Source organism: Ictidomys tridecemlineatus, chromosome 16 (genome assembly GCF_052094955.1).
Source record: "Ictidomys tridecemlineatus isolate mIctTri1 chromosome 16, mIctTri1.hap1, whole genome shotgun sequence".
Lineage (NCBI taxonomy): Eukaryota > Metazoa > Chordata > Mammalia > Rodentia > Sciuridae > Ictidomys > Ictidomys tridecemlineatus.
Genome location: NC_135492.1, coordinates 8278554 through 8297321, shown reverse-complemented (window position 1 = coordinate 8297321; position 18768 = coordinate 8278554). Strand labels below are relative to the sequence as shown.

Genomic DNA, 18768 nt, shown 5'->3' with positions numbered 1-18768 from the left:
TCCAAGAGTTATCTTACAAGGAATAAAAGTGGTTTTACAGTTAGCAGTAAAGGACAAAGGACATAGATGAGGAAATGTGAACAAATGGAAAGTAAGAACAAATTACAAACATGGTGATAGTATCACAGAACTGGGGCCTTCTAGGAAACTGAGGCAGCCTGAAGGTCCCCACCTCCCCTCAAACCCTAATTCTTTTGATCAAGTTAGAATTATTTCAGATATGTCACTCAGAGTAACAGGCAATGAGTTTATTGAAAGGATAGGAAAAGGAAAAGGGAACTGTATGCACAAATAACTGAGACAGGAGTGGCCTCAAATGAATCAACAGCTGTCTTTACTAAGTGTCAGCAAAATGGCACATGGCACATTGTCAGGGGAGAACATGGCACAACTGGTTACAAGAGGGGTCTTAGTGAGAGTTGATCCTAGCAGAATGTTTAGTGTGAATTAATCATAAGATGGAGGAGAAGTAGTCTTGGCCAAAAGGAAACTAGTTGTGCAGATTAAAATCTAACTCAGTAAAACAGCTATAAAAGCTCAAAACTCATTCTAACCCAAGGAAATGGTTGTAAAAGCTCAAAACTCACTGTTACTGGGATAAACATTCAGAATAGAGAGCTCATTTGTTTGCCTTCCTCTCTAGGACTCAATGTTACTAGGAAAGGATAAAAGCCCAGAAATTGCTACTCATTGCTTATCTTCTTCCCCCTGGATCCACTGTTACCCAGAGCTTCAATTTTGCTTTTTTTCCTTCCGAAACTCACTGGAAATGGGAAAGGGTGAAAGTTCAGGGCCCAGTGCCTAATACCCACCTCCTCCTTTCAGGATCCATTGCCACTGGGAAGGGATGAACCTGTGTCTTCTTCACCACCTCCCTCCTTCCTGGCCACTGTGTCCTCCTTTCTTCTTGGGGGCTGTCTTGGGGAATGTTATTTATTATATTCTTCAAGGACACTATATATAGAGAGAATGTGTCCTCTCAGAGAGGAAAGGTACAGAAAGCCTCTGGTGTACTCCACGTTTATTAGGGATCCCAGAGAAATTTCCAGAGAGTCCCCACACAGATCCATCTTTTGACTTTTGACTGACAGCAAGATGACATCAGACGTTCAAGTCCCCACTGCCATGACAACTCTAGGTCACTTTTACCTATGCTGACCAGTTCTAATTGAATTCTTAACCACAAATTCTTACAGATTTTATGGCTAAGAGGAATTATTCTTATCTCTCTTTTGAGTTTTGGGATCTAGCCTATGAAAAGGATCACAAAATTTCCTCCATCAGGGTAACTTGTGTTTCTCTTATCAACATTATTTAGGTAACAGGTATTTTACTGAGGAATGTGACTTATCCTGTCCACTTAAGGCAGGCAGGGCTGTAAGTAAATTACTTCTGAGAAAAGAATGTATGGGGGAATCAACACAGTGGGCCCATTTTATAGAATTATTCCATTGATTTTGTGTTCCCACCACTTACATCTGTCTGTCCCCTATTGATAGCACAAAGCAAAACAAAGCACCATATATTCCTGCCAGATTTGCGAGCTAATTCTGGCTTTAGATTTCTTGGTAGCCAAAATAAGCATCAAAACATGCTCTGTATGCATGAATATTCAGAAAACATGCAGCTACTTCTGGTTTGAAGATTCAATCCAAGTTTTGCTATGACCCTTTGCAAAGGCAACACCTTGGAATATCTGGAATATCATTGATGACATCTTCCACATCTTCACTATGTTTATCACAGAAAGTTTCATATGATTGTTTTTATTTTAACATTACTGAAGGACTAAAGGCAGCATCCTAATGCATAAATGAACAGTTCAGTATATATAAAGATGACTTTTAACACAAATGACAAAATTGAGATTCAGACTATAAAGTACTATGTGAAAGTGAAATTTTTCGAAGTTGATAGCTGTTCTGTGAATATGTGGGATATCTTTGTGAAATATACATTGTATGCTTAGAAGTAAAAGGACAGCATGTAGGTTACTTCTGCTAACATAGTTCAGAGGAGAAGAGAAAGAGACCAGAGAGCAAGTGATAAAGCAAATGTTGACAACAGGTGAATCTGATCAAAATCTATTTTGATGTTAAATATATGATACTTATCTTACAATGTTTCTATAAGTTATTTCTGTAAGATATTTTAAAGTCATAATTTTCATTAGAATTGAAATGCGAAGTTTATGTTTGAAAAAAACTACAAGCATTTTTGGAAGTTACAAAAGTAGAAAAAAAAATACCCTTTTGATTCATATGTAAAAATTTTACTTTTCTGTCCTTAACCTGTTTTTGCAATTTTTTCAAGACTATACTATCTAGTAGAAACATAAAGTAGCTGTAAAAATTCACAATTATTGTAATGAACTTAGTTGCTTTATAAATACTTTTTATAGATAACTAAAAGTGAATACTTTAATTCATAAATGCATAAGTTTTAGAATTTAGAACCAAAAAAATAATAACAAAACCACTCATTATGTTATCACTTACATAGTTTGTATAAATATCTATTTGCACAAAAACATAATTATTGTATAATATGAATTTTAAAATCTGCTTTTTGTAATGCGAATTTGATATAGTTTTCTATAAAATTTAACCCTTTAAACAACTGTATATGTTTCATAACTGTAATAATCTCTTGCTGTTTATTTTCTTCTGTGCAAATTATTAACTGAACTATTATACATGGAGTTGGAAACTTTGAAAACTGCATAACTATTTGGTAAATTTTAGAATTTTCACATAAAGTCATTTAGAAAGAAACATTCTTCCTGAATTATTTAAGCCAACCAGAAAGGAAACCAATAAGCTATAAGTGATCCAAATTGACTTCTATGCATCTGTTTAAACAGAAGAATTGATGGGTAATGGGATTTCACCTTACTAATTTTTTTTTTCCAATACAAGTCAATAGCAGTGCTGGAGCAATTAAAGGCATTTACGTGTTTTATGGAAACTTTTCTAGTGAACAGAACTAGAGTTTTCAGTTGACTTCCTGGTTTGGTTTTTAGATGAATTTAAAATTGAAGTTATATAATAAACAGGAATTTGAAGCATAAACGGAGAAACCTTAAAAATTTAATGAGTTCTTTGATTCTTTTGTGCCCAGCTAAATCTTTTATGTGAGGATATTGGAGAAATAAAATTTTATAGTAAGTTATTATTTTTATTGGGGTACTAGAGAATTTTATCTATAGAGAATTAGAAAAAGAAAACAATAAGACCCCTTTCAGCTGGGGAATAATTGCTAAATTTTCATAAACATCAGACTATTCTTCAAAGCCAATGAAGCATTTACTATTACAGTCATTTAAGGTGAAATGGAATATTTGCTTTATCAGGAAGCCAAGTTGGAAAAAAAAGCAAGTTGTGGTAACGTCTCTACAACACAATTTCATGAAATTGAGAAGAAAAATATATTTGGGATAACTTTAGTCAGGGACAGAATAATGTGATTTTATGTTGGAGGTAATTTACCTAATTCAGTGTATCTTTCTGGCTTTGTAGGTCCTCGAAAGACTTTAATGTTTACAAAATTTCTAATTCACTTTTTTTTTTTTTTTGCTCAGAGACTATCCCTCAAAACAATCAGACTTCTGTTTTTACTTTGCTTGAAGACTGGAAAAAGGTTAGTAAATGCAAAATTTTGAAATATTTGTGTTGTCCTGTTGCACCAACTTCTTTCTAATCACATTTCTTATTAAATTCCATTTCCCCAAATACCACAGAACTATAATTTTTCTACTGATGGTCTATATTTATACTGGGGACCTCAGGGCCTTAAAATCCTGAAAGAAAAGATATAAGAATAAATAACATAGTCAGCATATCTAATAATTGTATATCTAATACAATTTAGTTGATTTCTCTCAGAAAATAACATGCCACAATTCTGTGAAGTTCTAAAACTATTTTTAAAAAGATAATTTTGGGTCCTTTCTATGAACTAAGTATATAATCATCTGCTTCATCCATGGGAAGAACCAAAACAAATAAAGTTTTCATTTTTTAAGTTCTCTTAGTGAATACTGGAAATCCAAATGCCTAAAAGGAGATTGTATTCGGTTTGAATTCTTTGTCACAGAATACAAGTTGCAGAGAGATATGTGATGTGAGCCATGGGCAATGAGATAGACTATGCCAGACTGGGTTTAGAACCCAGGACTTTGCTGTATCTCCAAGTAAATATTTTATGCCATTCTTGATTTTAAATTGGGAATTTCTAATAAAATATAAAATAACCACATACAATTAGAAAATTTTGATACACAGCATGTTAACAGATGTTTGGAATTTGGCCTTCAAAATATTTTTTCCAATAGTTCTTAGACTGAAAATATTTTGGTTGGCCTGGAAAATATGTATCATTTAAAATATAATTATTCTGTAAACTCCTTTTTGATAATTGGATTTATTGTATTATTCAATTTAATTTGATATTATGTACTCTTTGGAGCAGTGAATTTGGGAACAATTTGTCTCATTGATTGCTTCTCCATAGTGTGTGGAGAGTTTTTTGATGTCTTCCTTTTGTTAATCAAAAGATCTTAGAGATCCTAGTATGAAAACTGAAAACAATTATATGACTAATTAAAATAAAAATATTTGCATATTTATCTCAATATTTAGAATTTTGTTATGTTTGTTTTCTTGTCTTTTCTTCTTTCTTTTTTTTGTACTGGGATTAGACCCAGGGGCACTATACCATGAGAAACATCACCAACAGTTTATATTAAGACAGGTTTTTCTAAGTTGCCAAGCCTGGCCTTGAACTTGTTTTCCTTCTGTCTTAGCTTCCAGAGTCACAGGGATTATAGGCATGTGCCACCACATCTCTCTAATAGTATTTCATGTGAAAGGTTTTTTAAGGTATGGTATTATTCGGCTAATCAATCTTTCATTTTACGTATAAACATAATAGAAACTTCTTGATAAAGACATTTCAAAGAGGGAAAATATCATAGATTCATTTATCCTAATTTTTATTAAATATGATTTATTCTATAAATAGTATTTAATAATACCAGAGGGAGTAACAAAGAAGAGAAGGAAGGAAGGAAGGAAGGAAGGAAGGAAGGAAGGAAGGAAGGAAGGAAGGAAGAATGGAAGGAAAAGTTACCTGTGACTCTTACCTTAAATCAAGTAACTATCTTCAGTTTTCACCTTATCCTCTATATATGAATAGTATCATAACTGTGAATATGGGTAAGTGCCAGTTTGATTCTGGAAAGACACATCAACATAGATACTGGCATAGTTTTGAGTATTATAATAATTTGTATGACTATCATTTTTAATGTCTTTTTATTGTTGACCAAACTGAAGAAAACTGCATCACATAAAACACTCTATCTGCTTGATCCGTGGCACATGCCTGTAATCTCTGCAGCTGGGAATGCTGAGACAGGAGAGGCAGAGGCAGGAGGATCATGAATTCAAAGCCACTCTCAGTAACAGTGAGGAGCTAAGAAACTTAGTGAGACCCTGTCTCTAAATAAAATACAAAATAGGGCTGGGGATGTGGCTCAGTGGTCAAGTGCCCCTGAGTTTAATCTCTGGTACCCCAAGAAAAACAAAAAACAACAAGCAAAAATACACTCTGTCCTTGGGAATTCCATTGTTTTCCAACTTTTGGTAATGTAACTAGTACTATAATAAATGTATTTAAGCAGTTATCCTTTGCTCTTATGTAGGACATAAATTTTCAGGATACGCACATACACAACACAGAAACATGGTTCACAAAAAACCAAAGTTTTTTGGCTCCTAATTACACAGATCAAATTGCTTTTCAAAAATGTTATACCAACTGATGACAAGATAGACTATCCTTAAAATCCTTAAAATGTGAAACCGATTATAATTTAAGGCAAGTTTTATTATAGGGATAATGTTATATTTATGACTACATGACTAGTGATTATATTTTACTTTCCACAAACACATAGAATTAGAAAAAAAGTAGCTCACATCTTTCACATTTTATTCCCCAATTCTCTTAATAGTGAATATTGATATGGGGAAGAAAGTCATACAAAAATGGAAAAAAACCTCTACTGTATATTTAGGTTGGAGATTATAATTTTCATAAAATATAGAATGAACTATAGAGTCTATGGGCCTCACATGGCTCAGGAAGTTGTTCTGATATTCTGACAAAGCATTTTTGGTCTGATGGGTGGCTAACAAAAGCATTTGGGGCAAAATTTAATATTTAGCTGTTGTTCTATATAAATTCACCATAATTTACATGAAACTATTTGGGGACTCTTGTACATCTGCTTCTGAATGTTTTCTATCAAGTTGCCAAAGAATAGTTTAGAAAACAGAATCGTTTTTATGCAGACATTGATAAATGTACAAGCATTATAATTCTTTCCTGACAATTCTTAGATATTCTTTTTTTATGTTTTATGAAAAGGCATTGTTTTCATGATCATCACAGGAAATCCTTCAGCAGAAATCATTCATTAAACTAGTTTTATAAATCCTCTATTATTTTCTTCCAGTTCACATACAAGGTCATGCAATTATATACAAATTTAACTTTTCAAAATTACTTTAACATTCATTTTTCTACCTCCACTACCTCCTCTCTTCTGCAGTACTCAGAGGATAGTGGAACTTGGTCTTACTTCCTCTATTTAAAATTTGAAGAAACAGAGGCACAGAAAATTTAAGCAACATAGTTAATGCCCCATAATTGTTTGGTGGCAGAAAAATGATAAATGCACTGGTGGTTTTGAATCCCAGACCTTACATCATTTCCCAAAATGAGTTTTCTGGAATACTAGAGTTCTGATAAATGAAAACAAGCATTCTAGTAAAATAAGTGTTTCTTGGTCACTGTATAATATAATTTCCCCAATACCAGTGGATTTTTATAGAAATCACAAGATATTAAATGTTATTGAGGTCCTATAATTCAAAAAGAATGGTTAACCTGGCATTACTCAACTTTTTTGTTCAAGAATATCTTGCAAAACTCACCACTATTTCACAGTACACACTTTGGAAAATGCTGATTTACAGCATATGTGAAAGCCTTACTTCCTCTCAGGACTGAGATTATTTATACATCATGACCATACCCTTTATATATTTTGTTCGTCAGAAAGTCTATAAAATTCTAGACCTCAAAGTAGAAGCTAAATATACATTTGTTGATTGAGTGATAAAATCTAAAATATGGGCGTTTATAAGTAGAGGCCTAAACATTGTTTGGATGTATTTGTTGAAATAATGAACCAGTTTATTGAAACCAAAAGAGAAGGCAGGATATATTGAAAAGTTTCTACCAGCTGGAACATTTAATGCACGTAGGGATAAACATTAGGAAAGAAGGCAATGACATGAATAAATCAAATAAATTTATAAGTATGTTCTGAATGTGTATTCAGTACCTATTATCTTATAGCTACTACAAATGCTTTCTCAATCTTCCCCCAAATTGAAAAATAGGTAATTCTGCCATTGAATAATCAAGTCACTTAACAAATAAGGACATGCATACTCTTTTTGATTTCCAATGGAATTAATGAAGATGCCACTAGCCAGGAGTATATGAATAACAATGAGTTGAACTCTAGCCTTGGAAGCCCAGCCATGCAGTTTAAAACAAACCACACATCCCTAGTGTCCCTTTCCTCCACAAATTACTCCTCCACGCAATCCAACTCATCTGGAGAAGGTAGTAGCACTTGGCAAGTTAGCAAAGTTAACATGAACTCATTTATTTCAGCCTTTACATTAAACATCAGTGTCAAGCTAAATATTATAGTAGCTTCCTTGGACTCAAAACAAAGTGAAGACTTTGGCTTTGAGATTTAAAAAAAAATTTAAAAAACCAATCCCCCAAATTCAATAACATTTTGAAATGCCAGAGTCATCTTGTTTCAGTTATTCTAACCGATAAATATAACTTGAGGCTCTATGACTAAAGAATCAAAAATAGTCATTGCTATCCCCAAAATACCTTGCCATACTCACAGGTGTCCAATGTTGGTTAAAGCCCTTTCAACTAAATGAAAGCCCAATGGTCCCATTGGTCATTCATCACTGACAATTTGTAGAGGTGTCCCATGCATATTTCACAGCTATTGTGAAGTACTGCTTGATTTCTGCCAAGATCCCAGGAGGACTGAATTACTGTTAGTCGTGATTCCCCAAGAACTGGTAGAACTCCTTCTTCTACAGCCAAGTTAATATATCTTAATAACAGATTTTCTGCCAGGGAAAGTCCAGGTAAACCTTGATACCAAAACATCCCTTATAGTTTGATTTGGTATCAACTGAATCAGAGTCTTTTATGGCTTTACTCTATCATTTTTGAATAATTTCCCACTTCAAGAGAAATGGTCATTGTCCTTTAAACTTAACCACACAACAATCTATTGCTATTACTTTTATGAACCTATCTGGAAAGATTTGTAATATGAACCAGGACAGCCTGTTTCATTTAAGAAAAGGGAAATGGCTTTTTTTGTTCCAAATTTGTATCAAAATATTTGCTAGGGCAAAACCTTTCTTGTAACTTATGCTGTCTGGTTCCACAAGTGGTAACAGTAAATAATTTCCTCCCTTTTATTATTATAGAAGGTTGAATTTGGCACTTTGCCACTGAGCTACAAACCACATCCCCATTTTTAATTCTTTTTTAAAAATTTTGTGACAGGGTCTTGCTAAGTTTTTGACGCTGGCCTCGAACTTATGATTATCCTGTCTCAACCTCTCCAGTGGCTGAAATTACAGGTGTGTGCCACTACACTGCTTCGATTTCCCTTTTCATGTTATGTGCTTGTTTTAATTGCTTTTCTATGTGCTGCTTCATTATGCTGCTATCAATTTGAGTGACTTCCTTTATGACATCTTCCCTAGTTTCCTATTGGCCCTTTTTAGCATTCAAGTGTTTTAAGACAAACCTACACAATGACACTCTGTGTTAGTTTACTTGCTTAATGTTGTTTTTTTTTCCATCTTCTTTCTTTCATTCCAAGTATAGAAAGGCATTTAGTGCATGAGCTCTGGATTCAGGATTTTAGAAATCAAATTATAACTACTAGACCTGCCAAAAATTCTATGACCTTGGACAACTTTCCAAACTTTTCTGTGCTCAAATGCCTCATCCATATACCAATGACCATAATAATAGAATATTTTGAATATTATTCTATTCATATAATAAAATTTCCCATGCAATTGTGTAATAAAGATTAAATACGATAATTAACAACCTTAGTGTAGTGCCTGAGATTGCATATGTTCACGTAGAGTTATTGGTATCAATTCTGGCTTCTAGAAATTAAGACCCATATTTTATGCATCATCCATCAAGTTCAAGTTCTAGGAAGTGGCAGAAATGAAATTCTGTCTTAAGTAAAGGTCCAAGCTATAAAGTGGATATAGAATATGTTCAAAGAACAATAAAAATTCACTAAAAATGTTATATTGAAGTTTCACACTCTACCTCATAAATGTGTTATCACCAGGCAGAAAATGAGTGAAAGAGCTACAGTAAGAATGGGAAGAGACTGCAGCATTAAGACACAGGTCCTTTAAATGTGAAGAGACTGCAGCATTAAGTTTTAAAACTATCTTACTAGCAAATATTTTGACCTAAGTTAGAAACAGAAGTAGGCCCAAATAAGCTATTGAAGTTCCCTTTTCTTAAGTGAAATAGGCTGTCCTGCTTCATGTTACAAATCTTTCCAGATAGGTTCATAAGTGTAATAGCAATAGATTATTGTGTGGTTAAGTTTCAAGGACAATAACCATTGTCCTTTAAATGGAAAGAGACTGCAGCATTACATTTTAAAACTATCTTACTATTTCAGCTTTTGATACAGACACCCTGAAGCTTATCATCACAGATTCTCAGCCATTCCATCTCAGATTCTTCCTTCCATGTGGATGCTTCAATTCCTACAACAAACATTTTATTTCTGTGTCTCTTTCTGAATCCACTTTTCATTCCAATCTACCCTGCTTCCACACCTGAAACTTCTCAGATGACTCTTCCTTTTATCCTAGGGATTTTCTCCTTAAAGTCTGGCAAGTGGACCAGCAGCAACAGGAGAGTTTTGTTTTGTTCTTTGTAGTTATACATGACAGTAGAGTATAACTGGACTTATTTATACAAACAACTTATTCAAATTAGGATCTAAGCTTTGTGTTGTACACCATGTAAAAATTCACTGTGATATATTCCAATATGTATATAGAAAATTATGTCAGAATCATTCTGCTGTCTTTCCATTCCTTTCCCCCTCTGTTCTGTTAATTTCCCTTTGTCAAATCTACTGAAATTGTATTCATCCCCTCCCCTGCTTATTGTGTGTTAGCATCTACATATCAGAGAGAATACTAGACCTTTGGTTTTGAGGGATTTACTTATTTTGCTTAGAATAATAGTCTCCAAATCCATTCATTTTTTTTCTGGCAAATATCATAAACATACATTGAAGAAAAGAGAGAGCCTCTTTAACAAATGATGCTGGAAAAATTGGAAATCCATGTGTATCAGAATTAAATTTAACCCCAATCTTTACCCTGCAAAAAACTCAACTCAAAGTGCATCAAAGACCTATAAATTAGACCAGAAACCATACAGCTACTAGAAGAAAAGATAAGTCTAACTCTCCATTATGTTGGTTTTAGGAACTGACTCTCTCAATGAGCCTCCTAAATGAGTGCAAAAAGTAAAATCAAGAGTCTATGTAAACTAGATGGTATCAAACTAAAACACTGTTTCAAAGAAAAGGAAACAATCAAGAATGTTAAAACATCTACAGAATTTGTGAAAATCTTTACTTCATCCACCTCAAATAGAGCATTAATCCAGGGTATAAAAAAATCAGAAACCTTAACACCAAATAACCCAATCAATAAATGTTCAAAGAATCTAAATGAGCATTTCACAGAAGAAAAAATACAAATGGTCAAAAAATATATAAAAAATTGTTCAACATCTCTAGTAATTAGAGAAATGCAAATTAAAACTATGCTGAGATTCCCTGTCATGCCAGTCAGAATGGCAGCGATCAAGAATACAAATAACAACAAATGTTAGCAAGGATATGTGGGAAAAGGTACACTGAAAAATTGCTAGTGGGACTGAAAACTGGAGTGACCACTATAGAAATAAATATGGGAGATTCCTCAGAAAACTTGGAATGGAATTAACATTTGACCCAGCTCTCTCTCTCTCCTTGGTATATACCCAAAGGACTCTCAATAAGAGTCTTAGCCTGCACCACAGCTAATTTTTTTAAGTTGGGATTTTTTTTTTTAAGCAGGATCTCCAGGATCTTCAAGAACATTTGGGTTTGAGAAGCAGAGGAAGCATGCCTTAGGAAAACTCTTACCCCTTTTACTCTAAATAAAATCTTTGCCCCTCTGTGATGCAATAACCAAACAAACCCAGTTGTTTTTTATAGCTCAGGAAAACATGCAGATGACTATCCTCCTCTTGGTCATGTAGCCTCTTCATAAGTTGTAAGAAGGAAAAGGCTCACCTTCTTTCCAAGTTGTGTCTTTTTTTCCATACATAAAATTAGATATCAGAGACCAAGCAAGCGATTTGGTTCAGTCTTAGAAGATGGCCATTATTACCAATTGCTTCTGCAGATGAGTTTGAACATTTCAGGGTCAACACTGAAAATCACATTTCTTCTCTTATCCTGCATCTCACTATCATCTCCATATTGATGATCTTCAAAATGACTAACCTCATGTTCACTCTACATCAGCCATGTTAGTATTATTTATCACTTCCAGTTCATATTTTTTTCTCCCCAATTAAATCTATATATTTTTAAGTCAGAGACATGCTGGTAGTGCTGCAGGTTTTCAAAGAACCCCCCACAGTACTTGATGAACTATAGCTCTCAATTCAGGCCTCTGGTTTGATCAGGTAATGATGAAATATTTCTTTGTTGAACTCAGAAACTTTCAAAAACTCGTCATTAGCACTTGGAATTGTAGCTTTTACTGAATATGATGGAGAACCATATGTTTTATTGTCATTATCATCAAGTGTGCATTTCTCATGTGATCATGTGGCTTATATATTTTTATTGGAAAGAAGGGATCTTTCTGTCACAGTAACAAACACCTTGTATTGCATTTTAATACCAAAAATTTAGTGTAATGAAAATGGTGTGGAATCAGAAGTGCTTTTTTCAAGTCCCTGAGAAGTCATTAGCCATGTGATTGAATTCAGCTACCAACTATTTTGAATCCAGCTACCAACTATTATTCATCCTGTTTCCTTGTGTGAAAGAGAATGATGATAATGTCAATCTCATAGTTTAAAGAGATAATGGGTAAAAATAAACCACTCTGAAACAACAAAAAACTATGTTTTTCTCAATCCATTACTCTAAATTATGATCTTCAATATTGAAATTTTTATCAGTTGTCTTTTAAGTGTGGTAGTATTTAATACTAATTCAGCACTGCTTTTTTAAAAAAAGTTTGGAATTAGGATATTTCTATATAACTACTTGTTCTTTCCATCCTCCAAGTGAAACATGAAAATTTCAAAATTAACAAGGGTGTTTGGCAATGATTCAGATGACTGCAAAAGTTTAAAATTCTTTGAAAAAAAATGAACTTGGTGTTTTAGCCTTTAACAGTTTGGTCTTTGAAGAAAGAAATGTGTTGCTTGATGCTGGGAATGATGATAAGGCAATGCTTATTTTCAATTATCTCCATGCTTCTGGACTTTTCTAAGAATGTTTATCAAAAATATGTAATAGATTTAGATTTAGATAGTGGAAATAAAGAAGGGGAAGAAAGAAGGAGGAAAAGAGGGTGAGAAGGAAGAAAGGACCAAAGAAGTCCAGGTATGAGTTTTGGCATTGATTTATGCTGCTGTCAAGTGTTACAAATATATAGTCAATTTGCTGAATTAGTCAATATTTTAAAATCTCTATTTTAAACATTCTGTTCTTCCTTGAAAGGATTTCTATTTTCTAAAGGAAGCTGAGGCAGGAGAATTACAAGTTTGAGGCCAGCCTGAGCAATTTACAAGACCCTAAGCAATTTAGCTACATCCTATCTCAAAATTAAATGAAAAAAAAGTGAAAATGGCTGGGGGTGTAATACAGTGGTAAATCACCCCCTAGGTTCAATTCCTGATAATAATAACAATAAAAATTAGTTAAAAACACATTATAGTATGTTAATAAGTATATTTATGTCTATGGTCTATCACAATGAAAACAATCCAGTATGATTTGACTTCTGGATAACATGGAATGTATAATTCATAAAAGTAAACTTTTCACCAAATCCTACATATCATTTGCACAATTAATAACAATATTCACATAACACATTAGGCTTTTCTAATATTCTGTCATAAATACAGATTCAAACTCTTTAAATATAAAAAAGAAAATCAAGTATACTAAATCATTTAAAATTTTCAATATTTTTATTACACAAAAATCTTTACAACTTGCACTGATCATAAAAACAATCAACACACTTATGTTGAAAAGTGCTAAACACCATAAATTTCTATTTATTCCTCTATTACTTTTTTTCTTATTCTGATTTCTTATTCTTCCCAGGGCTATAATTTTTTTTGTTCTTCCGCTAAAGAAGGGTTTGATTTTACACAGAGGATGGGTGAAGATTTTGAACTGAGACCATCTAAAGTGTTTATTCCAAGAAGCATCCACCTGAGCTTATTACCCAATTAAGCTGGTTACATTTTTAGACTTTGTCCATTGTACCTAAACACTGTTAAAAGTACTAATCTGAGAAGTCTTATAGCCTTTGATTTTTGTGTGTTGTTTGTGTGGGGTAAGGTAAAAATCTTATTATCATTATCAATCTGATTGTTGTTGAATGCCTCACTTGATAAAAGGACCTAAAAGCTTCTTTTCAAATGTCTGTTCTGAATGTTTTGAGGCTAATATACATCATATATAAGCCTTGTTTTCATTTCTTTATTCTGTATGAATCTTTCTTATTTGAGTTAAACCCATATTTCAGTCAATATTTATACTGAAATTATAATTTTTCTATCAAGCACTAAGCTCTGCAATATTATGTCATAAGCATTGTTTTCCTGGCTATGAATTCTTATAAAATATAATAAGAGCTATATTATAAAAGATAAATTTGATGACTGCACTAAATTCTGTTAAGAATGTACTTAGAACAAAAACAAAGAATGCACTCAGTTTATACAAATTTTGTGTGTATTCCAAAGTAGATGATGGTCACCTATTGTGCTTTTTGATAACAAATTTAGCACACCTTTTCATATAAATAAACATCAACTAAAAATAGCTTAATAGTACCAACTCAAGTCACAGAGATATCTTTAATGTGTAGGAGAAGGTACATATTTACTTTTTGATTTTTAATTAAATTAGCAGTTTGAAATGGGTTATATTATCAGTGATTCTGAATTCATGTTTGACATTGGTAATAGTCATGAATGTCAATTGTCTCAAGGTTACCACTAAGATGAAAACTTTTTTAAAAGAAGAAAGTCCACATTTGAACAATTAGAAAGTTTTGCACATAACTGCAAACTAGTTTCACAGTGTAGAATAAATGTCATTTCCTCTATAAAGCTATACAATTTACAAAGTCAACAGAAATATTTGGAATTTGGCAAAATATTTCTGACATCTACCTAGAAGAGAATGCGAAATAGGTTGCAGATTTTTAAGTTGAAAATAGCAGTATTAGTCTACGCCAGAGAGGGGTCGAGGCTCGAGTCAGAGCCAGACCCGAGTCGGAGTGCGAGTGGGTTCGGATTGCCAGCATCGGGAGGGCGCCGCAGCAGACGCCAAGGGAGCATGCAGCAAGGGTAATAGTCCCCGCGGGGCTGGGACCCTGCCCCGCCTGCCAGTTCAGGCCGTGGCCCTCACCTCTGCCTGAGCCCCGCGCTCCCGCGCCCCGCCGCTCCATGGAACCCGGACGTGGCGGCAGGGAGATCATGGGCAGGTTCGAGTTCTCCCGCAAGGAGACGGCTCCCCCAAGGAGACGGCCACGGCGCCTTTGTGGTGGTCTTCAAGCACAACCTGGAGGTCGCAGTCAAGTGTATTAAAAGAAGAATCTGGCCAAGTCCCAGAAACTGCTGGGGAAGGAAATAAAAATACTCAAGGAACTGAAGCATGAGAACATTGTGGCCTTGTATAACTTCCAGGAGATGGCCAATTCCGTCTACCTATTCATGGAGTACTGTAATGGTGAGGACCTGGCTGACTACCTGCACACCATGGGGACCCTGAGCGAAGACACCATCAGGCTCTTCCTGCAGCAGATTGCAGGTGCCATGCGGCTGCTACACAGCAAGGGCATCATCCACCTTAAGCCCCAGAACATCCTGCTGTCCAACCCTGGGGGGCGCCGTGAGAATCCCAATCACATCCGCGTCATGATCGCTGACTTTGGGTTCACCCGGTACCTCCAGAGCAACATGATGGCAGCCACGCTCTGGGGCTCTCCCATGTACATGGCCCCTGAAGTCATCATGTCCCAGCACTACGATGGGAAGGCAGACCTGTGGAGCAGCGGCACCATCGTGTACCAGTGCCTGACTGGCAAGGCCCCGTTCCAGGCCAGCATCCCTCAGGATCTGCACCTGTTCTAGGAGAAGAAGAACACTCTTGTGCCCATCATCCCCCGGGAGACCTTGGCACCCCTGAAGCAGCTGCTCCTGGCTCTGCTGCAGAGCAACCACAAAGACCGCATGGACTTCAAGGAATTTTTTCGTCACCCTTTCTTGGACGCCAGTGCCTCCATTAAGTCCCCGCTGGTGCCTGTGCCCTCTTACCTGAGCTCAGGGTCTGGCAGCAGCTCCAGGAGTAGCTCCACTTCTCATCTTGTCTCCTGCCATCCCTAGGGAAGATGCCCCACATGCAGAAGACGCTCACCTCTCCAGCGGACACAGCCGGCTTCCTACACGGCTCCTGGGACTCTGCTGGCAGCAGCAAGGACTCTTGTGACACAGACAACTTCGTCATGGTCCCAGCCCAGTTTTCAGGGGACGTGGTGGCTGAGGTGGCCTGTGCTAAGCCCCCACCGGATAGTCTGCTGTGTAGTGGGAGTTCCCTGGTGGCCTCTGTCAGCCTGGAGAGCCACAGCCGGACCCCATCTCCCACCTGCAGCAGCTCCCCCAGCCCCTCTGGCCTGGCTGGCCCATTCTCTAGCAGTCAGTGTGGAGCCTCATTGCCCATCCCAGTCCCCACCCAGGTGCACAACTACCAGCGCATTGAGCAGAATCTGCACTCCCCAACACTACCCCAGACGCCCTGGTCTTCTGCCATCCGCAGGTTGGGCAGCACCAGCCCCCTGGGTTTTGCTGGAGCTAGCCCATCTCCTCCATCCCACCCTGAGGAAGCTGTCCTGGCCAGTAAGCTGTCCCTGGGTGGAGGCTGGCCCTACATGCCATCAAGTTGGAGCCATTCCTGAGAGGCGGGGCTGGAGTAGGACACCCTCCCCACAGGGAGCTGAGATGTGGGCTGGAAGGTCCCTGCATCCAGGCTCCTCCGTGCCCAAACACTCCCCTTGGGCCCCAGGTCTTGGCTGCGGTCTGCACAGCGCCATCCCCAACCTGTCCGACTTGCACGACTTGCACGTTGTTCGGCCCAAGCTCCCCAAGGCCCCTATGGACCTCCTGAGAGCATCTTTCAGCCCACCACAAGCCAGCCCTCCCCAGCCAGTTCCTTTGCCACAGCCCTGCCGGTCCCTGCGTGGCTCGCCCAAGCTTCCTGACTTCATGCAGCACAACTCCCTGCCTCCCATCCTGGGCTCTCCCACCAAGGCCATGCCCTCCTAAGACTTCCCTAAGTCCCCCAGCTCCCAGAAACCTGCTGGCTCTCCTGGCCCGGCAGGATGTGGTGATGACCACACACACACACACACACACACACACACACACACACACACAGAATTGAACGATGTCCGATCTTTCAGAGGTGGGGCCCTTTCCGGGGCTGCAGCTGGGCTCTGGCCTGTGGCCTGCCGAGGAAAACAGGGGCCCATTTGGCCAGTCCTTCAGCACCAGCCGCCTCACCGACCTGCTGCTCAAGGCTGCCTTTGGGACCCAGGCCTCTGACTCTGTCAGCACAGAGAGCCTGCAGGAGAAGCCCATGGAGATTGCACTCTGCTGGCTTCAGAGGGATCCTGCACCCCGGAGCCTGGGGTGGGGGAGCCAGCAGCCCCTCCCCAGTAGTCTTCACTGTGGATTCTCCCCTGAATTGGACCACACCACCCCAGGGACCCCGCACAAGGATGATCTCAGTGGGCTCTACTGGCTCCTCTGCCCGTCATCTGCTGCCCAGGGCCTTCATGAGCCTGTCCCTGAGCTCCTTGCCCCAGGCAATTGCTGCAGCTTTGCTGACCCCCTCTCTGTCAACCTGGATGGGGCTGTGACCTTTGAGGCCCCTGATCTCGCAGAGAAGTTGCTCATGGAGCAGGAGCACATGGAGATCTTGCACAGCCTGCGCTTCACACTTGCCTTCCTCCAGCTTGTCCTGGAGATCACTGCCCTCAAGGGCAGTGCCAGCTAGGGGGCCGGGGGCCCTGAGTGCCAGCTTCAGGAGAGCATGGTGGCCGACCAGATCAGCCTGCTGAGCTGCAAGTGGGGCTTCACAGAGCAGCTGGTGCTGTACTTGAAACTGGCTGAGCTCCTGTCCTCGGGCCTGCAGACCACCATTGACCAGATCCCGGCCGGCAAACTCTGCCTCTCTTCTACTGTGAAGCAGGTGGTCCGCAGGCTCAACGAGCTGTACAAAGCCAGCATGGTGGTGGTGTCCTGTCAGGGCCTGAGCCTGCGGCTGCAGCGCTTCTTCCTGGACAAGAAGCGGCTGCTGGATGGCATCCATGGTGTCACCGCTGAGAGGCTCATCCTCAGTCACGCTGTGCAGATGGTGCAGTTGGCTGCTCTGGATGAGATGTTCCAGCACCAGGAGGGCTATGTACCTCGCTACCACAAGGCATTGCTGCTGCTGGAGGGACTGCAGCGCATGCTCAGGGACCAGGCAGACATTGAGAGTGTAGCCAAGTGCAAGCTGGGCATCGAGAGAAGGCTCTCGGCCTTCTTAACTGGCATCTGGGTCTGACCCACTGCCTGGTGTGCTGTGCTAGAGGGGCTGGACCCTCTCTGCGAATCCTGCGGGGTGTGGTCCACGTGCTGGCCAGACTGTCAGGACAGGCCTGCCAGCCATGGCTGATTGATGGTGCTGAGTCTGCGCCGCAGGCCCCTGAGAGGGCCATTAAGTGGAGCCATGTTGTTCAAGCCCCACCATGTGGTGTGTCTCCTGCTTCAGAGCCTGCTGGTCTTTGCTGGAGGTGGATTTCAGGGTGCCAGGGACAGCTCCCTCCCTCTGCAGGATTTCCAAACTGGTCCCCTGTGGCTGCCTCTCATGGCATGCCCAGGCTCCCAGTGGTAGCAGGTGGTGTTTGTGGTACCTGCCACCCTCCAAAGCCTAGGGCAGCCATGAGGACAGGTGGGGCCCTGAAACAGCATTGCTGTGTCCATGCCAAAGCAAGCTCTTCCTCAGGGCTCACTGCCCAGTCGCTTGCCCAGGAACAAGGATGCATCCTTGGTTCTCCACCCTTCTCTATAGGAACTATCCCTCTGAGACCACCCACCCAGCTCTGTGGCCACCTGTGCAGTTTATGCTGACGGCCTGGAGAGCTGCATAGACGGTGCAGACTGCAAGAACCCTCTCCTGCTCTGTGGGGAGCATGTGGATGTGCGTGGACGCATGTGGACACCCCGGAG

The 18768-nt window shown here is 38.9% G+C and overlaps 1 protein-coding gene and 1 pseudogene across 1 annotated transcript in view; one reads left to right on the top strand and one right to left on the bottom strand.

Annotated features, from left to right (window-relative positions):
* LOC144371430 (uncharacterized) overlaps positions 1–18768 on the bottom strand; it is a 306284-nt gene that overhangs the window by 260828 nt on the left and 26688 nt on the right. The window lies entirely within an intron of this gene.
* LOC101955668 (serine/threonine-protein kinase ULK1 pseudogene) lies at positions 14944–18103 on the top strand (annotated as a pseudogene).